At 40.0% G+C, this 27,590-nt stretch overlaps 1 protein-coding gene and 1 pseudogene across 1 annotated transcript in view; both read right to left on the reverse strand.

Annotated features, from left to right (window-relative positions):
* The window catches only part of NCALD (neurocalcin delta), a 478,271-nt gene that overhangs the window by 207,695 nt on the left and 242,986 nt on the right, over positions 1-27,590 (reverse strand). The window contains exon 4 of the mRNA XM_030937324.1: positions 23,721-23,801. The gene's annotated coding sequence lies outside the window, so the exon portion shown is untranslated. The remainder of the gene's footprint in view (positions 1-23,720; positions 23,802-27,590) is intronic.
* On the reverse strand, positions 9,455-10,347 carry LOC104655150 (annotated as a pseudogene).

The following is a 27,590-nucleotide window of genomic DNA, read 5'->3' on the forward strand; positions in this document are numbered from 1 at the left end:
AAGGAGAATAGGATCTGGAGGCAAGAAACCTAAGGCTGATTCATCCTGACTTCCTAGAACTAAATCAAAAGGAAAACCCCAACTTTTCACACCTAAGTAACAAAAGGATCAAAGGCTACTCCCTTTGCAAATCAGATGTTTGCATAGGAGCATAATTTTGTGACTTCCTTTCAGCCTCTGATTGGTTGCAGAAAGCAACTCCTTGACACATGAGGAGGAGCACAGACAGAAAAAAGGATTTCTGCAACCAATCAGACAGGCCACTACTTCATTTGCATGGGGTGTATGCCAAGTGCCTGATGGAAAACCTCTAGAGGGTATTTGGATCCTAGAAGATCCTGTAACCAGGGTCCTTAAGCCAATGCTCGGCCTGCTCCCACTCTGTGGAGTACACTTTGATTTTCAATAAATCTCTGCTTTCATTGCTTCATTCTTTCCTTGCTTTGCTGTGTATTTTGTCTAATTCTTTGTTCAAAATGCCAAGAACCTGGACAAATTGCAGTCAAGACCCTCTACTGGTAACAGAGCCACTCCTAGGATCTGTGTGAGCCCTTGCCTGGGGAGGTCCTCCCAAGGGCAGACAAAACAGTTCTAGTGTAGGGGGCAGTGATGGTAAAGGATGGAGCTGGAACAATGTGGGCCTGGAGAGTTCACACATGTGGTAGGCCTCCCAAAGACATCCACATCCTAGTTCCCAGGGCCTATGAATATGTTACCTCCTATGGTAAGGAGACTTTACAAATGTGATTAAGTTAGGGATCTCAGGAAGGGAAGTTTATCCTGGATGATCTGGACAGGCCCAGTGGAATCACAAGAATCCTTACGACAGAGGGAGGAGAATCAGAGTCAGTAGTAGATGTGGTGATGGAAGTAAGAGGTTGGAGTGATGAGATAAAGGGGCTCTGGCTAAGTAGGGAATGTGGGCAGCCTGTAGAGGAGGGAAAAGGCAAGGGAAGACATTCTCCCCATAGGGCATCCAGAAGGAATGCAGCCCTCCTGGGACCTTGATTTTAGACTCTGATCTTCAGAAACACAAGATAAAAAATTGCCATGGGGGGGCGGAACAAGATGGCCAAATAGGAACAGCTCCAGTCTCCAACTCCCAGCACGAGAGACACAGAAGACCGGTGATTTCTGCATTTTCAACTGAGGTACTGGGGTCATCTCACTGGGGAGTGCCGGACAATCGGTGCTGGTCAGCTGCTGCAGCCCGACCAGCAAGAGCTGAAGCAGGGCGAGGCATCGCCTCACCTGGGAAGCGCAAGGGGGAAGGGAATCTCTTTTCCTAGCCAGGGGAACTGAGACACACAACACATGGAAAATCGGGTAACTCCCACCCCAATACTGCGCTTTAAGCAAACGGGCACACCAGGAGATTATACCCACACCTGGCTGGGAGGGTCCCACGGCCACGGAGCCTCCCTCATTGCTAGCACAGCAGTCTCCGATCTAACTGCAAGGCAGCAGCGAGGCTGAGGGAGGGGCGCCCGCCATTGCTGAGGCTTAAGTAGGTAAACAAAGCCGCTGGGAAGCTCGAACTGGGTGGAGCTCACAGCAGCTCAAGGAAACCTGCCTGTCTCTGTAGAATCCACCTCTGGGGACAGGGCAGAGCTAAACAACAACAACAAAAAAAGCAGCAGAACCCTGTGCAGACGCAAACGACTCTGTCTGACAGCTTTGAAGAGAGCAGTGGATCTCCCAACACGGAGGTTGAGATCTGAGAACAGACAGACTGCCTGCTCAAGTGGGTCCCTGACCCCTGAGTAGCCTAACTGGGAGACATCCCCCACTAGGGGCAGTCTGACACCCCATACCTCACAGGGTGGAGTACACCCCTGAGAGGAAGCTTCCAAAGTAAGAATCAGACAGGTACACTTGCTGTTCAGCAATATTCTATCTTCTGCAACTTCTGCTGCTGATACCCAGGCAAACAGGGTCTGGAGTGGACCTCAAGCAATCTCCAACAGACCTATAGCTGAGGGTCCTGACAATTAGGAGGAAAACTATCAAACAGGAAGAACACCTATACCAAAACCCCATCAGTACGTCACCATCATCAAAGACCAGAGGCAGATAAAACCACAAAGATGGGGAAAAAGCAGGGCAGAAAAGCTGGAAATTCAAAAAATAAGAGCGCATCTCCCCCTGCAAAGGAGCGCAGCTCATCGCCAACAACGGATCAAAGCTGGTCAGAGAATGACTTTGACGAGATGAGAGAAGCAGGCTTCAGTCCATCAAACTTCTCAGAGCTAAAGGAGGAATTACGTACCCAGCGCAAAGAAACTAAAAATCTTGAAAAAAGAGTGGAAGAATTGATAGCTAGAATAATTAATGCAGAGAAGGTCATAAATGAAATGACAGAGATGAAAACCATGACATGAGAAATACGTGACAAATGCACAAGTTTCAGTAACCGACTCGATCAACTGGAAGAAAGAGTATCAGCGATTGAGGATCAAATGAATGAAATGAAGTGAGAAGAGAAACCAAAAGAACAAAGAAGACAAAGAAATGAACAAAGCCTGCAAGAAGTATGGGATTATGTAAAAAGACCAAATCTACATCTGATTGAGGTGCCTGAAAGTGACGGGGAAAATGGAACCAAGTTGGAAAACACTCTTCAGGATATCATCCAGGAGAACTTCCCCAACCTAGTAGGGCAGCCCAACATTCAAATTCAGGAAATACACAGAAGACCACAAAGATACTCCTCGAGAAGAGCAACTCCAAGACACATAATTGCCAGATTCACCAAAGTTGAAATGAAGGAAAAAATCTTAAGGGCAGCCAGAGAGAAAGGTCGGGTTACCCACAAAGGGAAGCCCATCAGACTAACAGCAGACCTCTCAGCAGAAACTCTACAAGCCAGAAGAGAGTGGGGCCAATATTCAACATTCTTAAAGAATTTCAATCCCAGAATTTCATATCCAGCCAAACTAAGTTTCATAAGTGAAGGAGAAATAAAATCCTTTACAGATAAGCAAATGCTTAGAGATTTTGTCACCACCAGGCCTGCCTTACAAGAGACCCTGAAGGAAGCCCTAAACATGGAAAGGAACAACCAGTACCAGCCATTGCAAAAACATGCCAAAATGTAAAGACCATTGAGGCTAGGAAGAAACTGCATCAACTAACGAGGAAAATAACCAGTTAATATCATAATGGTAGGATCAAGTTCACACATAACAATATTAACCTTAAATGTTAATGGACTAAATGCTCCAATTAAAAGACACAGACTGGCAAACTGGATAAAGAGTCAAGACCCATCAGTCTGCTGTATTCAGGAGACCCATCTCACATGCAGAGACATACATAGGCTCAAAATAAAGGGATGGAGGAAGATCTACCAAGCAAAGGGAGAACAAAAAAAAGCAGGGGTTGCAATCCTAGTCTCTGATAAAATAGACTTTAAACCATCAAAGATCAAAAGAGACAAAGAAGGCCATTACATAATGGTAAAGGGATCAATTCAACAGGAAGAGCTAACTCTCCTAAATATATATGCACCCAATACAGGAGCACCCAGATTCATAAAGCAAGTCCTTAGAGACTTACAAAGAGACTTAGACTCCCATACAATAATAATGGGAGACTTCAACACTCCACTGTCAACATTAGACAGATCAACGAGACAGAAAGTTAACAAGGATATCCAGGAATTGAACTCATCTCTGCACCAAGCGGACCTAATAAACATTTATAGAACTCTCCACCCCAAATCAACAGAATATACATTCTTCTCAGCACCACATCGCACTTATTCCAAAATTGACCATATAATTGGAAGTAAAGCACTCCTCAGCAAATGTAAAAGAACAGAAATTATAACAAACTGTCTCTCAGACCACAGTGCAATCAAACTAGAACTCAGGACTAAGAAACTCAATCAAAACCGCTCAACTACATGGAAACTGAACAACCTGCTCCTGAATGACTACTGGGTACATAACGAAATGAAGGCAGAAATAAAGATGTTCTTTGAAACCAATGAGATCAAAGATACAACATACCAGAATCTCTGGGACACATTTAAAGCAGTGTGTAGAGGGAAATTTATAGCACTAAATGCCCACAAGAGAAAGCTGGAAAGATCTAAAATTGACACTCTAACATCACAATTAAAAGAACTGGAGAAGCAAGAGCAAACACATTCAAAAGCAAGAAATAACTAGGATCAGAGCAGAACTGAAGGAGATAGAGACACAAAAAACCCTCCAAAAAATCAATGAATCCAGGAGTTGGTTTTTTGAAAAGATCAACAAAATTGACAGACCGCTAGCAAGACTAATAAAGAAGAAAAGAGAGAAGAATCAAATAGACACAATAAAAAATGATAAAGGGGATATCACCACCGACCCCACAGAAATACAAACTACCATCAGAGAATACTATAAACACCTCTACGCAAATCAACTAGAAAATCTAGAAGAAATGGATAATTTCCTGGACACTTAACACTCTTCCAAGACTAAACCAGGAAGAAGTTGAATCCCTGAATAGACCAATAGCAGGCTCTGAAATTGAGGCAATAATTAATAGCCTAACAACCAAAAAAAGTCCAGGACCAGATGGATTCACAGCTGAATTCTACCAGAGGTACAAGGAGGAGCTGGTACCAGTCCTTCTGAAACTATTCCAATCAATTGAAAAAGAGGGAATCCTCCCTAACTCATTTTATGAGGCCAACATCATCCTGATACCAAAGCCTGGCAGAGACACAACAAAAAAAGAGAATTTTAGACCAATATCCCTGATGAACATCGATGCAAAAATCCTCAATAAAATACTGGCAAACCGGATTCAGCAGCACATCAAAAAGCTTATCCACCATGATCAAGTGGGCTTCATCCCTGGGATGCAAGGCTAGTTCAACATTCGCAAATCAATAAACGTAATCCAGCATATAAACAGAACCAAAGACAAGAACCACATCATTATCTCTATGGATGCAGAAAAGGCTTTTGACAAAATTCAACAGCCCTTCATGCTAAAAACGCTCAATAAATTCGGTATTGATGGAACGTACCTCAAAATAATAAGAGCTATTTATGACAAACCCACAGCCAATATCATACTGAATGGGCAAAAACTGGAAAAATTCCCTTTGAAAACTGGCACAAGACAGGGATGTCCTCTCTCACCACTCCTATTCAACATAGTGTTGGAAGTTCTGGCTAGGGCAATCAGGCAAGAGAAAGAAATCAAGGGTATTCAGTTAGGAAAAGAAGAAGTCAAATTGTCCCTGTTTGCAGATGACATGATTGTATATTTAGAAAACCCCATTGTCTCAGCCCCAAATCTCCTTAAGCTGATAAGCGACTTCAGCCAAGTCTCAGGATACAAAATTAATGTGCAAAAATTGCAAGCATTCTTATAAACTAGTAACAGACAAACAGAGAGCCAAATCATGAATGAACTTCCATTCACAATTGCTTCAAAGAGAATAAAATACCTATGAATCCAACTTACAAGGGATGTAAAGGACCTCTTCAAGGAGAACTACAAACCACTACTCAGTGAAATAAAAGAGGACCCTAACAAATGGAAGAACATACCATGCTCATGGATAGGAAGAATCAATATCGTGAAAATGGCCATACTGCCCAAGGTTATTTATAGATTCAATGCCATCCCCATCAAGCTACCAATTACTTTCTTCACAGAATTGGAAAAAACGGCTTTAAAGTTCATATGGAACCAAAAAAGAGCCCGCATTGCCAAGACAATCCTAAGTCATAAGAACAAAGCTGGAGGCATCACGCTACCTGACTTCAAACTATACTACAAGGCTACAGTAACCAAAACAGCATGGTACTGGTACCAAAACAGAGCTATAGACCAATGGAACAGAACAGAGTCCTCAGAAATAATACCACACATCTACAGCCATCTGATCTTTGACAAACCTGAGAGAAACAAGAAATGGGGAAAGGATTCCCTATTTAATAAATGGTCTTGGGAAAATTGGCTAGCCATAAGTAGAAAGCTGAAACTGGATCCTTTCCTTACTCCTTATATGAAAATTAATTTAGATGGATTAGAGACTTAAATGTTAGACCTAATACCATAAAAACCCTAGAAGAAAACCTAGGTAGTGCCATTCAGGAAATAGGCATGGGCAAGGACTTCATGTCTAAAACACAAAAAAGCAACGGCAGCAAAAGCCAAAATTGACAAATGGGATCTCATTAAACTAAGGAGCTTCTGCACAGCAAAAGAAGCTACCATCAGAGTGAACAGGCAACCTACAGAATGGGAGAAAATTTTTGCAATCTACTCATCTGACAAAGGGCTAATATCCAGAACCTACAAAGAACTCAAACAAATTTACAAGAAAAAAACAAACAACCCCATCAAAAAGTGGGCAAAGGATATGAACAGACATTTCTCAAAAGAAGACATTCATACAGCCAACAGACACATGAAAAAATGCTCATCATCACTGGCCATCAGAAAAATGCAAATCAAAACCACAATGAGATCCCATCTCATACCAGTTAGCATGGCAATCATTAAAAAGTCAGGAAACAACAGGTGCTGGAGAGGATGTGGAGAAATAGGAACACTTTTACACTGTTGGTGGGATTGTAAACTAGTTCAACCATTATGGAAAACAGTATGGCGATTCCTCAAGGATCTAGAACTAGATGTACCATATGACCCAGCCATCCCACTACTGGGTATATACCCAAAGGATTATAAATCATGCTGCTATAAAGACACATGCACACGTATGTTTATTGTGGCACTATTCACAATAGCAAAGACTTTGAATCAACCCAAATGTCCATCTGTGACAGACTGGATTAAGAAAATGTGGCACATATACACCATGGAATATTATGCAGCCATAAAAGAGGATGAGTTTGCGTCCTTTGTAGGGACATGGATGCAGCTGGAAACCATCATTCTTAGCAAACTATCACAAGAACAGAAAACCAAACACTGCATGTTCTCACTCATAGGTGGGAACTGAACAATGAGATCACTTGGACTCCGGAAGGGGAACCTCACACATCGGGGCCTATCACTGGGAGGGGGGAGGGGGGAGGGATTGCATTGGGAATTACACCCGATATAAATGACGAATTGATGGGTGCTGACGAGTTGATGGGTGCAGCACACCAACATGGCACAAGTATACATATGTAACAAACCTGCACGTTATGCACATGTACCCTAGAACTTAAAGTATAAAAAAAAAAAAAAAAAAATTGGCATGGTTTTAGGCCACTACATTTGCGGCTAATTTGTTACAGAAAACTAATACAGCCTGATTGCATGGGAGTCCTGCCACAAAGAGCCAGGGATGGGAAGGGGAGACAAGGTGAGGGGCTGCAGGTTCCATGTGCCTCTTGCCTCAGGCACCCTAAAATATTAATTGATAACAATAAAATCTCAAAGTCCTGTTTTAATAAAAGAGTTAAACCAAAGTCTACATACTTATACTAATTTTTAAGTGTTATGTCTGTGCAATGACTAAAATTGTAGGTATTGTTAGCATAATGGCATGTAAGTTATCCTCCCATTTATGTATTTGTTATAAAATCATTCAGGAGTATGTTACAAAGAATAATTTAATCAAATCATGATAAACCAGATGTAAGCAAGAAAAAATATTTTATTGGGGCTTGATTTCATGTGTCTTTTTGACAAGCTTCAAACCGAAATTCTCTGTATCAAATTTCTCAAATATTTACATGTGTTTTCTGTTCCCAGGAAACAGACACCATAATATTTCATTTTACAGTTTGAAAATTGAGGAAATTAAAAACAGAAAATACACTAGTTCATGAGCATGGGACAATACTAATTCACCAGAAGAAGAGGGGACTCAGTTAGATGTTGTGTTCTTTCCAACTCAGCCTCCCATCACTCTCTTTACTTCACATACTTAAAAATTTCCCCCCATCAGAAATATAATGACTTCAATAGTTTAGATATAAAGAAAAATGACTTTTTCCCTACTAAAGAGCAGTGTTAGAAATGAGTGTTTCAGAGAATGGACAGAACAAATACCTAATAAGAAAACCTTTTCCCATAGTTCCTGTCTTATTTTAGGGGATTCTATTAAAGTTTGATTTGGCTGTACATGTACTCACCAAGGTCCCTTTGTTCACATAAAGTTCATATGAAACAAATAAACAAGAATAAAAATCACATAAAAGAGAGTGCACCTAATAATCCTATTTTTTTTTTCTGTTCTGATGATTTAAATTGTTACTTTGAACCATTTCAGGAACCAGGCAAGGGTAGCAAAGTGGGCTGTGAAACTCACTTTAACTCAATGGCCCTCACCCATGCAGTGAATTCCCTTCCGGAAGAGGCCAACTCATCACTGCTGCTGCTGAGATTCATGTACTCTACACAAAGGTCTGACTTAGTCAAAGCATTGACATAGTCTTGAAAATTCTGAAAAGTGAAAGATGGTCTGTTTGTTTTGTTTTACGGGGGGCAAAGGTCTGGAGAAATAGGATTTGGCCCACAGGTCAGCCTCTACAGAGACTCAAGAAATGAGAAGAGAAAATAAAGAGGGAATGAGGAAAGAAACAGTATCTACCAAAAAGGTTCAAAAAGGGTGAAAGGGACTATGCTCTACACCCCTCCACCCAAAAAAGAAAATGTTCATGAGTTATCTAAAGAACATCTGGCCGAAACTGACCTGAAAAATGTAATTTCAGATGAATGTTCTCTCAAGTCTGGAAAGAAACCAAAACCTTATTATAAATATCCTAGTTGAGGTTTTAGAAAAACAGTATATGAAACTGCATTTCATGTGTTTGAGTGCAATTTAATTCTTAGGTTTTTCCTACATTCATCCCAGGAAACAGTAATTGATAGTATTCCTGGTACAGCTTAACCAAGAGCTTCTTTCTTGTCTTTTGGCTGAATCTGTCCTGTCTGCTGTATGGACCATACCTGATTTCCTCAGAGCCTCCCAGTTCCTGTGCCCTTTTGGAAAGGATGGTAATGATATTAGCACTCCCTCTTAATAGGCACTATTTTTAAATAGAAAAATCTGGAAAAGCACAAAACAATACAGAAGGTTTTTCCAATCAGCCTTTGTGCAGCTGACTTGGCTCCTAACATACCTCCCTCCTCCTAATCAAAATTCTAGATTGGAACTCATCGGCTTCGACAGGGGCCCAGCACAATGCATGCTAGACCCCAACACAGTTCCCCTCAACAGGGCTGGGACCATCTGCAGGCACTTACTTCAGCTGTGTGCCAGGGGAGATGTTCCCAAACAGAGATATTTTAATCCTCTGGAATTCAGATTTTCTTTTCTTTTTTCTTTCTTTTTTTTTTTTTTTGCCATACCAATAGCTGGTTTTAATTTTTTTTAGAGGAAATACTATAGTTTAAAAAAAGAGTTCCAAAATATTTAACAGAATTTCCAGCAATGATTATTTCTACAATGTAAAGAGTTGAAACATAATTTATACAAAACTAAAAACCAGAACGATTCATTCTTGCTTTTTCTTTTTTAAAAAAATCCAGACAACTTGTCACAAGAAAGTTCAGCACGTGATAGCAGCTGCAGCCTCAGTCACCCTCGGAATTGCTGTCCCTCCTCAGGGGACAGAGCTCTGCACTGAGGACAGCAACACATCTTTAATCGGATTCTTATGGTTTTCCTCCAAGTTCATCTTAATTGCTCCAGATTCAGACAGTTTCCACCCCAACTCATCTCTTGTCAGGTTCATGCCGCCAGACACGAGAGGACTGATCAAGTGAGCCTTGATGTCTTCTTCCAGGTAAACAGATATCATGGGCAGATTCCTATCAGGATAATTGGGTATGCAGGTTGTTGAAAATGGCTTTGATAAATTTGACATCAGGAAACTTCCTGGCAAGTCCACTGAGGTGCTGATTTATCAGGGCACAGAGGGGAATTCCTTGTTTATAAAGGTGCAAGATGACCCACAAGCCCTCACCAGCTTTGGTAACTTCTTGAACATAATACTTCCTTGAGACCTCCAAAACTTCTCCAAATGCATTCTTCAGTTGAATTGCTTTCCACTCAGCGAGTCTTGGCCATCTGTACATTTCAATAGCATGTTCATCCTCCTCATTAAACTTGTCTTCATCATCCTCCAGCTCTTCCAAAGTCATATCTTTGTATGTTGTCACCACTGACTGCTGCAGGATGCACCGCTCCTCTTCTGCCTCCTCTTCCAATTCTTTTAGACTTTTCTTGGTGGTAAGATGCCCTTTTTGCCTAAGATGTCATTCCACACAGTGTCTGTGTTGGGGTCCTGCATCTTGTTTCCAATTGCTCAAGCCAGTTGTGCTGCAAAATTCAGATTTTCTAAAAACATGTTTACAATTTAAATTTGGCTGACCCTTGCAGATATGTGGGCCTAAGTCAATCAAATCTATATCATGATAAAGGTTAAGGTCCTTCCCTTTCTTAATTAAGTATGAAAAGATGCTAGAGAAAGCCTACAGTCATTTCTAACTCTTTCTGTCTGGTAGTCTTAGATCCATCTTTCATGCCAAAACTATATGTCATAGAGGAGCTGACCTGTTTAGAGCATGATTCCAATAGCAGGAAGTGTATTGAAGAATATCATACTTTGGGCCTCCAAGCTGAGCCCCTGTGTGTATCTAATCAGTTCTCACATCATAAGAGAGAGAGAATCCGAAAGTCCAAAATGAGGAGGAAATGAGGATCTCTGCAAAGTCTCTCAACTTCCACTAATGCTTTGCTTCTAAGAGCAAATGCATTTCTCTGCAGCAGTTTTCCCCAGCACTCCTCTCACTTTTCTGCTGCTTTGTTTTGCTTCAGCTAATTGCTCTTTCTCTTCAGCATGTTCCTTTCCCATTGACTTCTGTTTTTTAAGCCAGCATAATACCTTTCTTTCTTCTTTCCAGCAGCCCTTGGCCTCTCGGGAAGGCTTAGTCATTTCTGCACTACATTCCAAATCAAAATAAAGTGAACAATCTCCAGTGCCTTGGAAAGGGCTCCCTTAGATTTTCATTGAGAATGGCTTTTTCTGTCCTCCCAAGGTCTAAGATCACTGGAAAAAGGACACTGAAGGCAGTGAAGGCTCCAGAGCTCTGTCTCTCACCTTCATGGTGGTGTTTCCCAAAGTGTGAAAGGCAAACCACTAGAGTTACTCAAGACAATTTTAGTGGTGCATAGTTATGGTGGATTATGGTTGTGCATTTATTTTCATGTGCTTTAGAAAAAAGTATAGCAGGCATATCCGATTTCAAAGCTATTCACAGCTATAACTGCTGCTTAGGGCAAATGTAAGGTAAAATATAAAGAGGGAGTGATCTAAAGAAAGACATTAAGTAAACAATAATATAGATAGAATGTGATATAGTAAAAATCGTGGAGATGGGACCTGAATGGCAAAAGCCTGGGAAATGCTGCTTGATGGAAATGACTTGGACCTAAGAAGAATGGGACATGATGTCAGCTCTGGCCATACTGCCGCCCCCATTGCAAAGCCCTGAGCTTGGGGTAGAGGGTGGGAAAGCAGCTGTTAGTCTATGAATCACCAGGCTAAGATTCACAGTTTCACACCAGGGACCAAAAATACTCAGAAATGTTTCTGAATGGATAAATCAACTTCATATTATGCTATAACCAAGGATAGCATTGCCATTAAATTTACGATTAGAAGCACCCTGATCCAAAACTCTTTCAGTGTGGAGGCTAAAGCCTGCAAAGGCCACATGATTTGGCCCAGTTTCACCCTAGGAAATAGTAGCAGCACTAGAACTTAGACCTCAAACATGATCCATTCTAAATCTTTCTACTACATTTTACTGCTAGATGTCTTTCATATGCCCAAAAGTCTTAACTACTCCTGAATATATCTAGCTAGATTTCACAGAGTAGTAGGAGATAAAATCAGAGAGGTAACATGGGATGGGGAGATTGTGTCAGAACTTGAAGGCCCATTTGAGGACTTTCAAGACCCCAAAGGTGGAGCTGATAGCTGTATCTAGACACTAGAGAATTAGCAGTAAACAAAAGAGACAACAAACTTTTCCATTGTAAAGGTTTACATTTTAATGGAGGAGAAAATCTAGAATCTGAAATTGCAAATTACCTATGTCTAAATGCCAAATAAGTAATGGCCCAGGATGATAGGGTCCACACTGGGAAGGGTTTCCATGGATTATCTGGCCAGCTGGGCTTTGATGGCCCCTTTCAGCATTTCCCACACTTCTGCTATATCCCAACAACCAAAGGCCCCCAGCCGAACAGCTGCATTTTCCTTAATCAATTTTTTTCTTTTTTGAGACAGGGTCTCCCTGTGTTGCCCAGGCTGGAGTGTACAATCATAGCTCACTGTAACCTCCAACTCTTGGGCTCAAGTGATCCTCCTGCTTCAGCCTCCTGAACAGCAAGGACTACAGGTGTGCACCACCAAACCCGGCTAATTTTAAAGTTTTTTTTTTTTTTTTTTTTTGTAGAGACGAGGTCTTACTATGTTGCCCAGGTTGGTCTCAAATTTCTGGCCTCAAGTGATCCTCTTGCCTCAGCCTCCCAAAGCACTGGGAATACAGGCATGAGCCACTGTGTCCAGCCTCTTACCCAGTTTTTAACTCCTCTCCTCTTCCTAAGTAGAAGAGGAGGGAGGGAGAAAAGGGGAAAAAACAAACTGGCCAGAAAGAGAAAGGAGAGGAATCAATGGAAACAATGATTCTTCTACAGAGTATTTTAAATCCTGAGCTATGCCAGACTAAGTTACCTGTGTTAATATTTTATTATTACATTATTAAATTGACAACATAACTGCATAGTAATAATGACTAGCCACTACTGAGAGTTTGCTGTGTACCGGGAAGTAGTCTAGACAGTCTGACCAACTTGATCTCACTTATTCCTTACCACAACACTATGACACAAGTACTATTATTTTTCATTTCACAGAAGAAGAACTGGATGATCAGAGAGGTAAAGTTCCACATCCCACAGCCAGTAAATGGCAGAGTACAGTCACAGATGTCAGGATGCTGGACTCCAAAGTCCTGGCTGTTCGTCCTGTTCAGGGAACTCCCCTCCTCAACAGGAGGCAACAGCTAGCTCAGGCTGTCCAGTCAATGCACCATTCACACAGGATTTCCCTCCTTGCGAGTGTTCTTCTCAAGAATAGGCCCCCTCACTGACCCTGTCCCTTTCATCACTTCATTGTCTTTTTTCTAACCTCTCTGCTCGGTGCTCCATGTCCCCTCATTAGTTACTGGGGTAATGGATATCTCGGTGGTTTTTGCTAGATTTCCATGACCATTGTGGTCTGTCTGTATTTCCCAGCACTTCTCAGCCTTTTAATTCTCTCCTCATTATTGAAGCCAGCATGGAGCAATTTTTCAAAACATCCAATTAGCAAGTGCACAGAAGGAACTGGGTCCATAATTAAGTAATGATTCTAAGATGCAACAAAGCAAAAGCAAAGCCAAGGGACGTGGAAGGCACCAAAAACTGAAACTGCATGAGGAAGATGTTCACATTCAGGATCCCTCCCTGGGAAGGACAAAGAATTAAACAATGTGCTCACTGATTCAAATCCCTAAAGCACCTCCACATGTCCTGGAATTGAAAAGACATCAATCACTGGGTGACAGTCCCAAGTGGAACATCTTTCCCCTCCAGGATGAATGACTGCCTCTGTTGTAGTGGTGAACTGATTCTCTATTGTTTTTATGAGAGAAGCTTGGCCCCTCTTTCGTCTCAAAACTGTTCAACTCTTTCAGTGACAGTCTGTCTAGCTAGATGGTCCTAACCTCTGGGATTTCTTACTCTTCCCCAAGCAGAAGTCAAGTTAATATACCAGGATTTAGGCCGGGCGCAGTGGCTCAAGCCTGTAATCCCAGCACTTTGGGAGGCTGAGACGGGCGGATCACGAGGTCAGGAGATCGAGACCATCCTGGCTAACACGATGAAACCCCGTCTCTACTAAAAATACAAAAACTAGCCGGGTGAGGTGGCGGGCGCCTGTAGTCCCAGCTACTCGGGAGGCTGAGGCAGGAGAATGGCGTAAACCCGGGAGGCGGAGCTTGCAGTGAGCTGAGATCTGGCCACTGCACTCCAGTCCGGGCGACACAGCGAGACTCCGCCTCAAAAAAAAAAAAAAAAAAAAAAAAAAAAATACCAGGATTTAAGAGATCAAGCTAGGATGACTGTGGAGACAGAAAAAGGGAACATACTAGAGGAATGCCCGGATTCTCAGATGTACAGTTGCTATTCTAATTTGGAGAAGAAAGGAGGGCTTGGATGGAAGTCTACCCAGATCAAATTCTCGCAGACATCAACTCGTTCTCCATCACACAGCATGAAGTGTAAATGACAAGGGAGTGCTGGCACAGTTATTAGTCAAATTGCTGTCTTTTCATTAGGAGGAAATAGGGATTATGTTTGCTTTTGATTATTATGAACAGTAGTTGCTGCCTGAAAGACTAGAGACAACAAAACAAATAGCCTGAACAGTGTTATAGCAAGTTCCTGCATCTCACAGGACATCATGATATACTTGCCGTTAGTGAAAATTAGAAGACGTATATAGACCATCACAGTTGTAGGAATCCTTTACCACTTTTTCTTACCTGCAGCCTAATTTCCTTTTGGTTCTACATTGTGCTAATGCCAGCTTTCAGGACTGATCTCTGTACTTAAGGGAGTATATCTAAACCCACTCTACCAAGCCACAGACTAAGCATTTTGCTTAATACCATGGCAATGGATACAAGCAAAGTTAGATGAGAAGGAAAATAAAATGTCACCAGGACATTTACAAGACATAGTACTTATTGCTGCTGCTGCTCAAATCAAATAATAGTAAATACTTTATGCATGTTGCTAAGCAATATCACATTTTCAGTCCTTAATAACTGCATTAGTAACACAAGATGGGACAAACTACATTTTGACATCAATGAGACGTTTTGCCTTCTTTGAATAATCAGCCTAAGCAACTGATGATTTCCAGCACAAAGTGAAAGTGGTTATCTTTTCTCCCCCGGCTAGGATATGTATGAGAGCTCACTGGTAAATTTCCTATTGGAAAGACTAAGGGTTCTCTCTGCTAACCCATTCCCCCACAAAGTCTTTAAGTCTTAAGTAAAAAATAAACGAATTAATAAATAACATTCTTTCCCTGAAATGTCTCCTCTCAGCTATTGTATATGTGTATGTAGTAAGTGCTAGAAAACTGTGAATTTTAAATACAGTTAAAGATTTGAAGTAAAATGCATCTACAAATACATATCCTTCAGATTCAAAGATAATACTGATTTCAAGGATCTTATGTGAAGATAATCAACATTGCAGCAGTCCCAGATTCTGTATTAATGACAACCCTCTGGTTTACAGATACTAGAAGGTTGCTTAGGGTGAGCTGCTAACTAATGACTTCTTGTCCCTCTCCCCACGTTACCCAGCATTCCCTGATTACCCAGAATTCCCAGTTACCCAGCATTCCTAGTTACCCTGCATTCTCTGGTTACCCAGCATTCCTAATTACCCAGCATTCCCCCATTGATCCAGCATTCCTGGCTACCCAGCATTCCCCAGTCATTCTGCATTTCTCAGCTACTACATAAGCATTAGTCAGAAATAGTCTGCAAGAAAATAACCTTTTCAACAAGATTTTACCAATGGAATTCTGGAAGCTTTCATCTCATTAGAGGAACAGTATCGCATAAAAGATACTATGTATGAATGTTATAACACAGACCCTGGAGGCAGACTCCCTAGGAGGAATCCTGATTACACAATTGCCCATTTAAGTGACTTTGGGCAAAGTAATGTCTTTGTGTCCCTTTTTTTCTCACCTGTTACTTCAATGATTAAATAAGTCGATATATATAAAGTACTTAGAGCAGTGCCTCCTTCTGGCTCTGGGGAAGAGCTGTTTGAACACCTCCCCATCAAAACAAGCAAATACTGCAGTGAGTAAAGGAGAAAAAAGCTGAGTCCAGAATGTATCTTTAGGATCTGTATTTGTTGCTTTTATATTTCAGAGGAAGCCACTGATCTAATGAAGCTAGAAAATACTAAATTTTGAACTCCTATAACATCAAACTGTTACTAATTACGGTTCTGGGCATATGCCATATGTTTCCCAGAAATAACAAATGTTCCACAGAAAAGTCAGTGGCCAAGGGTGGGAAAAACATATAGTAAATGTCCTTGTTTTTCTTGGCTGTTAACATTAATATAATGAAACATTCAGTGAAAACTATGAACATTCAACTGCAACTTCCTACCAATTCAGAAGACATTCTTGAACTACTGAAAGTGAGAGCTGTTATGTTCAAATAGCGTTGTCAAGTAATTTATTAAGACTCTTACATTTTAAACTTTGAAAAATGTTACTCTGTTACACTGGTAGATGCTAAACTAATTCCATGTGATTCTCATTTTCAGAAATACAATTTTAGACTGTTCAAGAGTTTCAGTGTTTCTCCTTGAGCTGCATAATAGAAAGCCGTTTTGGTTTTAAATATAATTTTGTTTTTTACAGGGGTTCCCTTGTATAAGGAACACATTTCTCTCATACAGTCTTGCTATTTAAGAGGCTAATTGTTTTAGATTTCTTTTAAACTTCCTTTATTTTACTTAAGTGAACTTGAAGTAAGTGAATTTTTACAACTCTCCAGTGAAAGAAAATTAAATTATTGATCAAGTGATCTTTATAAGGAGGTCATACCAGCACCAGGAGGCTAAGATTATGTTTTCTTTTAGTAGATTTTACATTAAAGAGCATGTATTTTAAAAATAAATCAGCCTGATAGTCCCATTTATTCTTATTTTCTGTTATAAGTAAAGGATGATGATCCTATAGGTGTTAAAAAGTGATCAAGATCTAATCCAAGCTACTCTGGAGGCAGGAACTGCTACTGACAGAACCTCTGCATGTAATCAATGTGCTGTTATGTGACAGTCAATGCCATGTCCTAGGATTATGATGATGAAAAAAAGCAGCCCTAGGTTCTGTCCTCATGGAGCTTAGAGTCTAAGACAGCACTGCTTAAAATGTGGTCTACGGATCAGTCTTATCAGACTTCAATAAGACAAATACAGATACTGCAAGTAGTTATCAATAAACTTTTATAGCAGCTGGATATTGCTGCAGCACCCAAGTGTGTAATCAAGTGAACTCATCTCATTGAATAGGGTATGGAATGGTTTGGAGATTGCCAAACTTGCATGGTGAGTTTCCTGTGGTAGATTCTAAGTACTGGTAGTCACAGACAGAAGGACACCTATTGACTTGTGATGAATTGGAAAGTTTTTCAAAAATTGAATTCTCTCCCAGATAGTATGAAAAGCACTAATCTAGTGCTTTCAAAGCATTATACAAAAAAAAAGAGACAGTTTAATTCCAACTAAGAAAATTTGAGAATGTTTTGTCAAATAAATGATTCTTAAGAGCGGATTAGAATTTGAGGGGTAGAAATCACAATGTGAGAAGGGCTATGGAGGCAGAAAAGTGCAAAGATGACCCGGGCTACCTTCTTCATTGTGGCTGGAATATGATATGGGGACAGGGCAAAGGGAGGTAATGGAGATAAATGTGAAAAGATGGATTGAAGCCAGTTACTAGAGGGCCTCGAATGTCATGAAAAGGAGTTAGAACTTTATTTTTGAGATAATCAGAAGTCCTTAATATTTCTGAACAGCATCATGACACAAAAGAATCTCTATTTTCCAAATAATATTGGCTCGTTTGAACTATATGTGACACTTTAAGGCAGGAAGTCTTTAAGTGAGGTGAACAATAACAGTAAAAAGGAATTTCACTTTCATAAAACCACCTAACAAAATAAATATCTACTAAAGTAAAAAAATACAAATAAAAAGGAATTTTATTTAAAAATAATCTCTTTAATGGTGTCATATATTACTATATGTCTAAGTACATTTTTGCAATTTGAAGTCTTCCCTGCACCACAGCACAGTAAAACACCACTTTAGAAGATCTAATCATGTATGATTGAAGTAATTTTGAAATACCATTTCTTAGCTTTACAGTGACAGATAGAACACATTCTTCCCATTTTCAGAAACGTTGATTAAGCCACAGATAATATGGGAACATTAACCAGTATACTATTATAATAAATTACACTAAAATGTCAAACACCATCACCAAAGGACACAAGAGCAGCACTTCTTTCCTCTCTGTTATTCTCAGATTCCTATAAAACTAGAATTGATTTCATTAAATGTTCCTCATTTATGTCTCATTTAAGTTTAGTGCCAAGGCACCAAAAGGCTCTTAATTCTTGCAGCTGACTGAAGTGGAGTCTTTGTGGCATTAAGACTCTCATAAACGTATCTTCTTCAGAAACAGCTGAACCACTAAGTAAGCTTTAAACTTTGAGGATAAAATTTTCTAAGGTTTTAACAAATGAAATGAGACTCCCAGAAAAACATATTATCACATTAGAATTTCACATACTTGGCTGAGTAAATATCTAATTATTTCATCTTATAATTCTGGTTTGATAATATCATCTTCAATGTGGATGTGAGAAATACAGAACTATAAAGATACCATCCTGTTAAACTGAAAGCTATACATTTAGAATTGCACACATTTGTGATACAACTACAATACAAGGCTCAAACAGAGCAGTGTGAGTCACTGATCAGGATGCACTAAAGCAGGGGTGCTCAACTGAGGGTGATATTTGCCCTTCCCAGGAGACATTTGGCAATGTCTTCAGATGGTTGTCATGACTGGGGCATATACTATGGGCACCAGGATACTGATACTGCATACTGCAATACATCCTACAATGTGCAAGACACTCCCTTCCAGAAGAATTACCTGGTTCAAAATGACAATAGTGCTATGTTGAAAAAAACTTGTACTAAAGGATCACATTAACAACATGTCCATCATTCCTCCCAGTTCTAAGATTCTTGGCATATGCTATGGTCTGAAAGTTTGTGTCTGCCTCCCTCCCCAAATTCATATGTTGAAGTCCTAACCCCCAAGGTGATTATATTAGGAGGCGGAGTTTGGGGCAGGTGATTAGGACATGAGGGTGGATTTAGTGTCTTTATAAAAGAGACCCCAGGGTCTCTTTTCCCCTTCCACCATGGGAGGATACAGTGAGAAGGCACCATCTATGAACCAGAAAATAGGACCTCAACAGACACCGAATCTGCCAGTAACTTGATCTTGGTCTTCCCAAACTCAAGAACTGTAGGAAATAAATTTCTGTTGTTTATAAGCCACCCAGTTTATGATATTTTGTTATACAGAAATAATCACTTTGATTCATACAGTAGGAAAGTCAGAAACAAGGAGGTTCCTGAAGATTAAAACAGATAATTATTATGCCTCCCTTTGATATAATGAACTACTTATATCAATCAAACCCTCTGCCTTCTGCAAACAAGACCTGAAGGTAATCCTCACCAGTGCCCTGGTGTAATTCCACTGATGTCAGTCATACTCTCTATAGCTATGCAAACATTGCATCAAGACGTCTTCCAGCAGACCTTTGTAAACGACAGGCACAGTTGAAAACCTTAAATAAGGTTCCAGGCATGTATTGTTTTCTGTGTTGTAAGTCAGTAATGGCTTTAAGAAGCAATATGAAATAAGAACTTTTGAGAATGTGGGAGAGAAATCCCTCTCCTTAACTGTGTACATTGATTCTAAGATGTGAACCTTTTCTAGAGATGCTAAATGTGCAAAATGTATACAGCATATTAAATATATAATAAGGTATCATAAGGCCTTTTGGTAAGAAGAAATAGAAAGAGGTCAGACACTTAGGGAGGCCAACACAGAAGGATTGCTTAAGACCATGAGTTCTAGACTAGCCTGGGCAACACAGTGACACACTCTGACTCGACAAAAAATACAAAAATTAGCTGGGCATGGTGTGCCCTTGTAGTCCCTGCTACTCAGGAGGCTGAGGCTTCAATAAGCCAAGATTGCATCACTGTACTCCAGCCTGGGCAACAGAGTGAGATCCCATTTCAAAAACAAACGAAGAAAATAAAACCGAAGAAATAGACTCTGAAATGCTCTCCCTCTCAGCTCCTTCTCCATCAGTGTTAGACTCGGTGAGTTTCATTTAAGTCTTCATATTGCTCCCTTCCTCCTCCCCTCACCACTCCAGAACGAGGCACAGGGAGGACAATGGGATCACTACTGTCTCAGAAACAAGAACAAATTAATACAAAGCCTGGTTTCCCTCTCTTGTTTTCCTCTCTTGAAATTTCTTCAAAGTCTTTGATTGTGAATTGGGTACTATGAAGGACACCTGTCCTGAACATCCTCTTAGGAATTCTAGAGCATATGCCTTTATTTAACTAAACAGAAGAATAACCACACTTACATGCAATACAATTTATACTTGAAATTGTTTTTAAATTGTATCTAAAGACCTACACTACTTACTTATAAGCAAAAACTTAGTATAAAACCTATATATTGCTTATTGGCATATTGTCTGCCTGTTCCACTAGAATTTCAGATCCATGGGAATAGGGATTTTGTCTTGGGTATATGGGCTGGGTGACTAAATGAGTATCTTCTCCCTATCAGCAGAATCATTATACAATTGCAAACTCCTTTTATTTTTACAGAAGACCACAGGACTCATTTCCTGTTATAAACTACTCATGTTAGTTCATTTATTCATTCTCTACAAAGTCTTTCATGACTTGGCTCCTGCCACCTCTCTCGCTTTCCCCCATAGGATGCCCGCCTTGCTCTCCAGCAACACTAGCTTTGGCTCAATTCTTAGTAAGCTCCATGCTCCCTTCTACCTTAGAACCTCTGCTCTGGCCATTCTTCTGCCCATCTCCCACACCTTCAGATTTCTGCAGGGAAGCCTTCCCTGATCCCCACTGAGACTAGGTGTGGTACCTGCATTGTATAGTCTCATAGTTACTTGTTTTTGCTGTTGTTGTTTTCTATCATAGTACTTAACACATTTGTAAAATGTATTTGTGTGATTATTTGATTAACTTTGCTCCCAATCCCACTCTTCTCAGCTGTATGCCTTCCTGTCCCTATTAATATCCCGCCATCTAACACAGTGCTTGTCGCAGAGCAAGTGCTCGATAAATAGTTATTGAACAAATAAATGAGTTATGTTTCTAGAAACATAATCTGTTACCAAATATGTAAGTCCATGTTACACCATATCATTCTTCCCTAGGGCTCAAGTTAGTAGGTACTTAGTCAACATTTGTTGGTTAATTGAAATCATCATTCATCTCCAGGAAACACCATTCTCCTATGTCTATATGACACTAAAAAATTTGTTGCAAAATTGCTGGAAAATAAACTACTCTCTTTCTATTTTTTTCTACCTACTAATACAAAAGGAGTTTGTTTTTGTTTTTGTTTTTCGCCGAATTTATTAGCTGTTTTGGAATTAAGAACATGACTGGATGGAAAATAGTTGGCAGGGAATCAATTACTCGACTGATGAGTATTTGTCTCTGTGGCTATATTTGAAAACATCTGGAAGCACACTTTCATTATCCTCTGAATATTTGGTGTCTCGTGCTCTGAGTCTCTGAGATAATCTCTCTCCATATTATTCCTAAATGAAAGGTATTCTGTTCACGAAATCAATGTTTCTTGACAGAGGGGAATTTGTGGGACATTGAAAATACAGAAGAATGAACTCCTAGGCTAAAAGGGCTAAAACAGCATTCATTCTTTTAAGAGGAGAAGCAAAGAAGTCTTGGTTTAGAAAACCACAGAAAAATGGAATTCCATGTAACATCCTATAAGTAAGAAGCTAGTCACATAGGGAGCCTTGGGAAGAGTACAGATTTCCTGGGGACCTGGACAAACCATCCTGGCTTAAGCAGGCTAAAGAGAGATATCCAAACAACAGGAAATCAGTAATAATTGTGTACCTAGAGTCTATTTATATACCTTGCTTTCAAATAATTTCTTTACATGTATTCCTCCCATCTATGGTTATCTGGACTTATTTGGACAGTATTTGCTAAGTCAGGCCATTCTTATGGAAAGCCCCTGTTAGGAAGTTTAACCTCTATTGAAGAGGTCATCCTCTTCCCTGCCTTGCCCACTACTCTCTCGAGCCCACTAATAGTCAAGCAGGGAGTGGCTTCTTCACTGCCCCAAGAGCTTTTCTGTCAATTTCTCATCCAAATCATCCTCGTTTGTGTCTGGCAGATGCTGCAAACCTGCCGCATGAACTCTCGCTGTCTCCCTTTGCTCCATGTGAATGAGAGATGAAGTCTAGCTTATTTGAAGCTCACTCTAGCAAGGAATTACCTGCCCCTGAAACAAGAAACACAGAGAAGGACCCAGGTGCTGCAGGAGGGACAAAAATGACTAGAAGCCAATAGCATCATATTGATTATCCACACCTCCATGCCAAGGGGAAGTGTTCTTATCTTAAATCCTATTCAAGCTTTACTGTCTTTAGGTAAAAACACACATTTTCCTATTATGCTTTAGCTTGATGTCAGAAAGAGCCAAGGAACTAAAGCAATGGCGACTGCCATGTCTCGGGTTGTGATATCCATAAATAGTTCAACCAAATTATCTCAAGAAGAAGGAGCTTCCCAGACTGCATGATCATTACTAGTTACAATGCACAACTCTACCTTGGCCTCCAGGAGAAATGCAAGAGGGCTGAGACTTAGTTCTCAATGCCATGAGGAAAGAAAAAACATTAGATTTTGCTTAACATGACTTCAAATATTTCATTACTCTTCTATAGATCTCATTAGAAGGACTGGACTACCAAATTTGGAATAAAAACTTTTCACTTTCACTTTCTTATTACATCTAGGTGAGCCATGATGCTCAGGTAGTAATTAAACCATAGAGACTTAATGAGGGAAAAGGAAGTGGGATGAAAAGAGCTAAGTCTACTCAAGTTTCATTTGATATTAGTGTATCTTCCCTACCCTCATTTATTTTATTTTCTCCATTTGTTCCTCATACACAACTGTTTGACCAAATAAATATCAGATTAATCTTCATGCCTTTTTTCTAAACAGGCACAAAACATATTACTGAGGTCTAAGCCATATGATTTTGCCTGCAATTCTTCACTAGCTCTTGTCTGGGGCCATTAACTTATTTTGAAAAGTTTCCAAGAAATTCAGTAGATTTCCCTTCCTGAAAAGCCAATTTCCTAACTGTTCAATGAGATGGCTTTTGAGAGTCATATCAACAAATTAGGAAAGTAATAATGTTCCTCTTCTAGCAGGAAATTCACTATTGCTGGTGTTGCTGCCCTAATTATACTATAATAGAATTTCAAAAGAATCTTTTTTGAATTAGAAAACATCCCATCTACTTGCTGCATAATATCCTCTTCAATCCTCTATACTAAATGAGTCCATTTGGAAAGTAAGGAGGGGTATAAATTACTTTTTTTCCAGGAATCAACAAGCCAGGTTTTTTACTCCATTATCATATGTCCTGTTTTGTTTTGTTTTGTTTTACTAAATGTCTTACACTTAAATGAGGTTTCCGTTTAATCAGTCATTAAAAAAGAGAACAGAATTTTTTTTAAATTAAAATGGGTGTATAGCTTTCTTTTCAGTAACATACACATTCATCAAGAGTTAAAAATGGAAATGGCTACCCCATGACAAAGCTTATTTTTCTACTTAGCAAATACAAATATATAAACACACAGAAACCTACCTAGGATACAGCTTTGCATTTTGAATCATAATTTACACAATTTAACCCTTTCAAGAGATTAAAAAACTAACTCACAGTATGCAGTCACTCAATGCCTGGGATCTTGGGGCCTTCCTCAGTATGGCGACAGATTTTAATACCAGGAGATCAGATGCCCTGCAACCGAGATCACTCATAATTAGTGAATATTGTACTTGAACATTTGACAGCTCTGTAAAAGTTTTGGTGAGACTGTCACTTTTATTTCTTTTGTAGGTGCCTTCACAAACAGGAAACAGGAAACACGCCTCCAAGAACACTGATGTATATTAGCCTAATTGGTTTTTGGTTCAAAGTACTCAGGAATGAGTCTTGTAACCCAGAGGTAACAGGCACAGTCCCCAGAGTATGAATCAGCTCCGAGCATCTCACTGTCAACTCCTCTGGACAGATGCTATGCAGACAATTTATTACAGGGAGAAACAGGCATGCTGAGTAACATTCAGGCCTTATGGCCTTAATTCAGGAAGGATTATAAACATTAGAATAAACTAACTTAAATATAAATATATACATATACACATATATTAAATACGACATTATTTAAATACATTTCAATTATTTAAAGGAATAAATAATATGTTAAAGTAATAAAATATATATAATTTTTCCTGGAATATATATAGAAACTATCACTTAGGAATCATTTGGTTACAAGTAACAGAAAACCCAGCTCAAACTCACTTATACAAATAAATAACAAAATAAGGAAATATTTGGTTCATTGAGCTGGGGAAAATCCCAGAAGTAAGATTGGTTTTGGGAAACCACCAGTTTATTGTATCATTCGATTCTAGACAATTCTCTTGGTACAGGTATTCTTTGTGAATTGGCTTCACCCTCAGGCTGCTCCCCTTCGGGTGCAATAAAAATGGTTGTAGCAGTTCAAGATCACATATCTATCATCCAAGAGGATAGTGTCAGTGTCATGGCAGTCTCAATGAAAGTTCTGAGGTCATTCTGATGGCCCATTGCTGAATCGGCCACTGTATTTTGGGGTCTCATATGTCAAATGTCTTAAACTAGTCAAGGCTTATCCCTGGTGGTAAGAGTAGGGTCAATCCAAACAAACATCACATAGAGAGACACTGGAGGTACTTAAAGGAAAGGGAAAGTGGGAAGGGCATCAGCAAATGTCCACCACAACAGTGCTTCACAATAATCTGAAGACTGATATTTGAGGATGTGTTTGTATAAAAACCCTAGTACTCAGCTTATCTGCAGATGTCCGAAAGAGAATGAGTGGAAGTTCAATAGATATTGATGACCCGAGGCTATATATTTTGTTGGATTTTTTTTTTTTTTTTTTTTTTTTTTTTTTTTTTTGCGGAGTTAGGGAGACAGAGTTTCACTCTGTCACCCAGATGGGAGTGCAGTAGAGCAATAATAGCTCAGTGTAACCTCAAACTTCTATGCTCAAGAAATCCTCCTGCCTCAGCCCCCAGAATAGCTGGGACTACAGGGATGCCCCAACATGCCTGGCTAACTTTTTTTTTTTAATACAGATGAGGGCTCACTATGTTGCCCAGGCTGGTCTCAAACTGCTGGCCTCAAGTCATCCTACCACCTCAGTGTCTCAAAGTGCTGAGATTACAGGCATGAACCACCACACCCAACCTGAACTTTCTATCAACATTGGATTTGCTCTCTGAGAAAATAGTTCAGAATATTTCCACTCTGTTTATTAAGTGCATTTTACAGTGTATGACGCACTCTTACATTTGATCTTCTATTTTGCCATGAAAACAACCCTGTCAGCAGTGGGCAGGCATGCCCACTGGAAGCTTAGACAGTGGGGCAGACACTGCCAGTTGCCTATCCAATCACAAGTCTTCCCTTTTCCCTTACAGAATCTTGATTTTGTCCAGGGCAGGAATTTGCTGTGTTAAGATTCAGCTAAGAATGGTGGCCAGGTGGAACAATTTTGGTTCTGGAGATGCAAACAAGCCGAAGTCACTAGGTAGGGCTCCCGGAAAAGTGCTTTCAAAGGACACTGGCATTCACTTTTTGTTCTTTGCCCTTCTTCTTCATCATGCCTGCAACTCTGATGCAAAGCTGGAGGAAGAGCTATCTCTTGCAGTCATGAAGTCACAAGCATGAAAACAAAAGCCACATGCTGTGAATGAAGCCTAAACTGAAAGAAGGAGCCACTGCACTGGGCCTGGCTTGTCTGCTTCCAGGCTGTTATATGAGAAAAAGTAAATCCTATTTGGTTAAGCCACTGTAGAAGGATCCTTGTTACAGGCCACTGCACATAATCTTAACTGATACAAAGAGGTTTCTCAACCAGGTGATGACAGATCAAGGCTTAAACACAAGTCTTTCGACTCCCTGTCCAGTGATATTTCTAATAAATTGCATTACCTCTTCAAAAGCAGAACCCATACTCTGAATGCTATACAAACAGGCATTTTAAATGCCTTTTCGTTTTTTTTTTTTTTCCCCAACAAATAGCTTATTTAAATGATCTGAGACATAGCTCAAATGGTGACAGGGGATTCATTGCTTTTTGTTTGTTTTACTTTTGAACATGAGGCACTCAAACATTTGCAAAAGTTCTACAGCAAGAATGCCTTGGCTACAGCAAAGAAAAGCCAGGTCATTTTACCAAAATTTATTTCAAGGCTACCTAAGGAAGAATTAGCCAGCTTCCCATATCTTGTAGTGGATGAGGGTTTTCTTCCTTGATTTTCTCATCCACTCGGCTATTACAAGATAACAGGGTTCTCATTAAGTGTGGAATAACTGAGCCAAAAGTAAAGGAGGAACCATACCCAAAGAGTAATTCCAGAGGAATTAAAGATTTAGTTGTAAAAAGCAAAAGGTTTAAACTTTTAGAAGAAAATATAGGGAAACATCTTTCTGATCTTAAAATGGGAGAGAAGTTCTTAAGGCATAAAAGTGTTAACCATAAAAGGAAGGCAGGCCGGGCGCGGTGGCTCAAGCCTGTAATCCCAGCACTTTGGGAGGCCGAGACGGGCAGATCACGAGGCGGATCACGAGGTCAGGAGATCGAGACCATCCTGGCTAAGTGAAACCCCGTCTCTACTAAAAATACAAAAAACTAGCCGGGTGAGGTGGCGGGCACCTGTAGTCCCAGCTACTCGGGAGCCTGAGGCAGGAGAATGCGTAAAACCCGGGAGGCGGAGCTTGCAGTGAGCTGAGATCCGGCCACTGCACTCCAGCCTGGGCGACAGAGCGAGACTCTTTCTCAACAACAACAACAACAACAACAAAAAAAAAAAAAAAAAAAAAAGGAAGGCAAAGTTGATAAATTCGCAACCGTAATATGAAGAGCTTGCATTCATCCAAAGGTACAATGAAGAAAACAAAAACACAAGCCAATATGTGAGACAAGTTTGCAACACTTGAAATGAACAAAAGATCAGAATTCAGGGTATATAAAGAGATGTTATACATCGGTCATAAAAAGACAACACAATAGAAAAACAATGAGCAGCAGATCTGACAGGCACATCACAGAAGAGAAAAACATTAATAGTGAATGGATGTAGGAAAAGATGAGCAACCTCATCTTTAATTAAGAAAATGCAAATTAAACTGATAGTGGGGGGTAAAAATTGATATAACCACTTGGAACAATTTAACCTTGTCTTATGAAGTTGAATCTCTCACACCCTCCATCTGAGCAAATCACTCCCGTGTACATTCTCTAGTGCTACGGTTTGAATGACAATGTCCCGTCTAAAATTTATATTTATATATAAATTAAAATTTATATTAAAACTTAATCCCCAATGCAACAGTATTGAGAGATATGGCCTGGGTGGTGGTGATTAAGTCATGAGGGCTCCACCCTCACAAATGGGATTAGCACACTTATAAAAGGGCTCCAGGTTGAAGGGAGTGCCCTCTTTCCCTTCTGCCCTTCCGCCATGTTGAGGA

This window comes from Rhinopithecus roxellana, chromosome 9 (genome assembly GCF_007565055.1).
Source record: "Rhinopithecus roxellana isolate Shanxi Qingling chromosome 9, ASM756505v1, whole genome shotgun sequence".
Classification (NCBI taxonomy): Eukaryota; Metazoa; Chordata; class Mammalia; order Primates; family Cercopithecidae; genus Rhinopithecus; species Rhinopithecus roxellana.